Genomic DNA, 4,981 nt, shown 5'->3' on the forward strand with positions numbered 1-4,981 from the left:
AAAACAAGGGTAAAGGATACGACAGGGAATGAAATGGGAGGGAAAGAGATGTAAGCGTGGGAAAACAAACAAGTCAGCAGAGTGATAAGGCAACTGAAATAGGAAAAACAGAACTAGCTATTACACAGTGCCACCATCGCCAAAGGAATGCATAATGGTCTCCACAGAGGTACTGTACAGTACGCTGACACGTGGAGAGGGCAAGACTACACACCGGTACATATGTAGCAGACTAGCATTCTGTATACCGATTCCAACTGGACACTAGGCACATATAAACAAAGAATATCAAAACAGGTACTCCTGTCTTGCACTGTTTTAATGAACCAAAATCTTATGTATCAATCCTGACTGGTTACTCGTGTCCCCATTGTCATGATGATCAATGAACATACGTGAATGTAGAATGTCCCCCAAACCTCTAGCATCCAAAGGTGATTGTTCCCATCCTACCCCGCAAGGGTGATAATTGATTTGTGTTGCTACATTTCACTGAATCTCTGCGCTTATATGGGTTGACTTTTGACCCCATTAAACCCCTTATGGGGTCTGACCCAAGTAAAGAAAAATGCTCCTATGAGTATTTTCCCAAGAAACAGTCGTTCTGCATTTGAATGAACTGATGAAGACATGAAGGAACTATACCAAACTGAAATTGTGTTTGTAAGAAAGACAGAAGAAATAATGAGCAAATGCATTATGATCTGCATCAGAGTATAATAACAAAGGAAAATGAAATCATGTAGAGGAGAAAGAGAGAGGAAAAACTACTGAAATATATTAGGAGGAAGAGGCAGAAGAGGGGACAGAGAAGTTCATTCATTCATTCATCGCCAGACGCCATGTATCCCAGACGGGGTGGCCAAGGGCTTAGAGTTAATTGTTTTACAGGGAGGGGCACTAATCCTCCACCAACCCCACTTGACGTAGGGATGCCAACAGCATCTGGTGTTCCCAGGCGGTCACCCATCCAAGTACTAACCAGACCCAACGTTGCTTAACTTCGCTGATCGAACGGGAAGCGGTGTACTCAACGTGGTATGGTGTAAAGGGAAAAACATAGAACTGGAAAAAAAAAAAAAAAAAAAAAAAGAGGAACGAGAGGAATACGAGAAACAGAAAATGGAAATAAAATGTGAGGATATGGTATACAAAACAAAACAAGGAAGGAGGTAAAATGACAAAAGAAAAAGGCTGGGAATAAAGAAATGAGCAAATGGAAAGAACAGTAGGGACAAAACGAAGACAAAAAAGACATAGAAAAACAGAGCGAGAAAAGATATGTTCCAGAGAAAACACGGTATAACGAAATGAGACAAAGGAGGGCAAAGGGGAAGAGCAGACCGAAAAATAGAGCACAGAAGAACAAAAGTCAACTGAAAACAACCTCAAGAGGAAACTTTAACTCGAAAATCACGTAAGGTTGGGAATGGAATCAGTGTGTTTGGTGGGCCAGACTTTAATGACGGTCAGCTTTATGAATCCTTTTAGTACTGACGGTGATGCAAGAAGGAGATAGAGAGAGATAGAGAGAGAGAGAGAGAGAGAGAGAGAGAGAGAGAGAGAGAGAGAGAGAGAGAGAGAGAGAGAGAGAGAGAGAGAGAGAGAGAGAGAGAGAAAATCAATCTGAAGAAAATAATTGAGCTTAATAATGAACAAAATAGCCTGTTAACTAACCTTCTCAAAAAATTAGGCATTTGGGCGGATTCACTAAAGAATAACCTAGCAGCTAAAAAAGACTGTCAGAAAAAAATGAAAAAAATAAATGGTATGAATATTGCACAGACCCCCACATGACTACCACTCTCACACTGCTATTTAAGTTCATGTCCTACGGTATACTCACGCACCTCTGTCACGACTGTCCTCACACGCCTCACACTACCTACACACCTCACATGCTTACACAGCACTTCACATACCTGCACATATTACATATCTTACACCTTGAGAACCTCTCACGACTGGCCTCACACTATACACCTTACCTACATACCTCATATCTGCCCACCTTTCATAATTACACACCTCATATACTTATATATTTCATATCCACACACCTCCCATACTTAAACACCTCATCACATACTCATACTTCATATCCACACATCTCCCATACACACTTCACGTACCCACACTTTACACTGCTGTAATACGCACTTAATATACTCATGCGACATACCTCACATGTACCATCGATAAAAAGAGTATCGGCACCCTTTCAGTGGGAGACATTATGATACACGGACTCTGGTTTACGGGAAATGACACGGTTATGTCGCTCTGTATCTTTCACTTGTGTTGTTACCATATACTTTACAGATATATAGCTGGATTAGTCGGAGTAACATTGTACTACATGGTAAATCAACCATTTTTGTGAATTAAACAGGCATACCAACACTACCGATTGAACCAGAGACGAACTATTTCACATCTTATCCGGCCCCAGGGTGCCGATAGTTTTTTTTTATCGAGGGTACCTACAAACCTTTCATATTTACAGTACACTTATGTATTCCCCTTTCCTAAGCACCTGACACCCCACACACCTGACCTTCCTAACTTTTCCTCACCTAACCCACCTGACACTACACATCTGGCTCTTCCTCCTTGCACACTTGACACCCCATTCCCCTGAAATCTTAAATATTTGGCAATCGTCCCACACACCTGACACCTTCTTAGATGACATCTTATATACAGTACGTGACTTCTTACTACTACACACCTGATCTAAACATCTGACTGCCTGAATAGCTGAGATCCCTATCCTACGCACATGACCCCTACCTAGATGACACCTTATACGGCTAACTTTCCCTCACAAAACACACTTAATGCCATACATAACCGATATCTCATCCCTGCACACCTAATTCATCTGCGCATATCCGACATCCTACATACCGTACATCCTACACCTTATATTTCATCACCCTGCACAACCGACACCCTACACATTGGACATCCCTACTTAATAGTACATTTTTCAATCTACACACCTCACACTTTTTTAACCTAACCACCCGACTTCCTGCACAGCCGACACCCTGCACACCAGACATATCCGTTCTTTACACACCTGGCACTGTAGGTAACTAATATCCTGTATACCTGACTTTTTCCCACTCTACACACCTAACACTCCTCATCCTACGTCTCAAATAATCTTTCCCTGACATCCAACTCACCTCACATCCCCTCTTTACCCTCACATTTTATGTATTTTACATCATCTCGCGCTACATACACTCATTCAGCACATTCACACTACAGAACGTGATAAACTATTCTAACAGACACGAATTATTCCAGGTTGCTGTACAGCAAAGCCTTAGGTTTTATTTAAGGAAATAATATTTTACTTTTTACAGGGTCCGCCGGATCGCTGTAATACACCCAAGGTAAAATAACCATACAAGCCCTGAATATGGTAGTTGTAGCATACCGCAACAAAGTTGGTGGGTATTAGCGAATAACCGGTAACCTGTGAGCAACGGTGGGAAGCCACGGTGGGAAGCCTCTTGATTTGAGGGTGGACTGTCATTATAGGACCTCAGAGATGGGTTTCCCAGCCTACGTTGGGAGAAACAATCTCATATTACAGAACTTATTCCCCCATGTCTTATCTTCATACCACACATCCCACCATACCCTATACTCCTTCACGTGCTTTAATCTTCACTCACCACACAAAAGTCACTCGTTACCCACTGTTGTTATCCAATTCTCTGTTGCCCCATCAGGAGTGTACGGGTCTGGGGCTAGAATACCTACAGTAGTCCAGAAATTTAAAGAGTGAGCAGTCGCTCTTTCCCTGAGTGGCATTGTGTGAGCACTAAACCCGAAACACCCAATGGATGATAGTTCTGCAGGGCCTCATCCAGGCGGAGGGTCTTAACCCACCAGACTACAAGACGTCAGGTTGGTTACAAAGTCACCACCCAATGTAGCTAATTACTTCCCAAGCTACAAAAAACGATACAAGATTAAAATGTTTGGCTTGTCATTTAGTGTAGTGCCACCTGAAAGTAGTGCTACATCATGTGAGTGGTTAATGGGCACTCTCATCTACCGCTGTGTGACTCCCTCACGCCATGTATCCTCCACACCCGCGACCCATCACATCCCCTCACAGGATCACTCCCTCCAACATTACAAACTTCTCAGATTTGCTCACTCCGTTGACACATACCTTCTCAACCTTCCACATCAACACCTGGCTCCCTCCCACGTGAACATACAAACATAAATTCACACCTCTCATACTACATACCGCCTTTTCATCCAGCTTTATCTAAGGTTATGCTTGTTCCTCCGTTTGACAGAAAACTAACTCCAGTCCTACAGTACAATACCTGAGTTCCAAAGCCTCTTGATACTGGCCAGCTTCACTCCAACTTAGTCATCCAGTCATCCAGGTCACTGACAGGTGCATACAGCCTGCACCCCTACACTTAAATCGTGTTCTAAGGGACTTTACCTTACTGCATCTTAGTTCTCACTCTCTCTCTCTCTCTCTCTCTCTCTCTCTCTCTCTCTCTCTCTCACACACACACACACACACACACACACACACACACACACAGAGGCGGCACCCATCAGCAGGTTAAATAAAGCCTCTGAGTGTCTGCAGTCCATCATTTTGCGCTGCCTTAGAGGTGCCTGCTGGCGAAAGGGGCAGAGGAGGAGGAGAAGGCAGTACGACAGAAGACGAAAAAGAAAACAAACATTATAGTTGGCCCAACAATGAGTACTTTGAGAAGCCGAAGAGGAGGGGAAAGGAAAAGAAGTGGAATGGGAAGAGAGGAGGAAAATGAAAATAGAAAAGAGGTAGACTAAGAAGTGAATAAGAAACAGAAAAGTGAGGTGTAAGGAAAGATTTAAACGAATTTTTTAAAGTGTACAATGCTGGGAACTGCTAAATTAGAGTGAGTAAAATGTACGTAAAAGCTGTGGTAAAAGAGAGGAAGAAATA

General features: G+C 42.8%; 1 pseudogene; it reads right to left on the minus strand.

Annotated features, from left to right (window-relative positions):
- Positions 1-933: 933 nt before the first annotated feature.
- Positions 934-1,051, minus strand: LOC145400325 (5S ribosomal RNA; annotated as a pseudogene).
- Positions 1,052-4,981: the final 3,930 nt, after the last annotated feature.

This window comes from Coenobita brevimanus, chromosome 51 (genome assembly GCF_032717465.1).
Source record: "Coenobita brevimanus isolate Jiangsu-jjx chromosome 51, ASM3271746v2, whole genome shotgun sequence".
NCBI classification, from domain to species: Eukaryota; Metazoa; Arthropoda; class Malacostraca; order Decapoda; family Coenobitidae; genus Coenobita; species Coenobita brevimanus.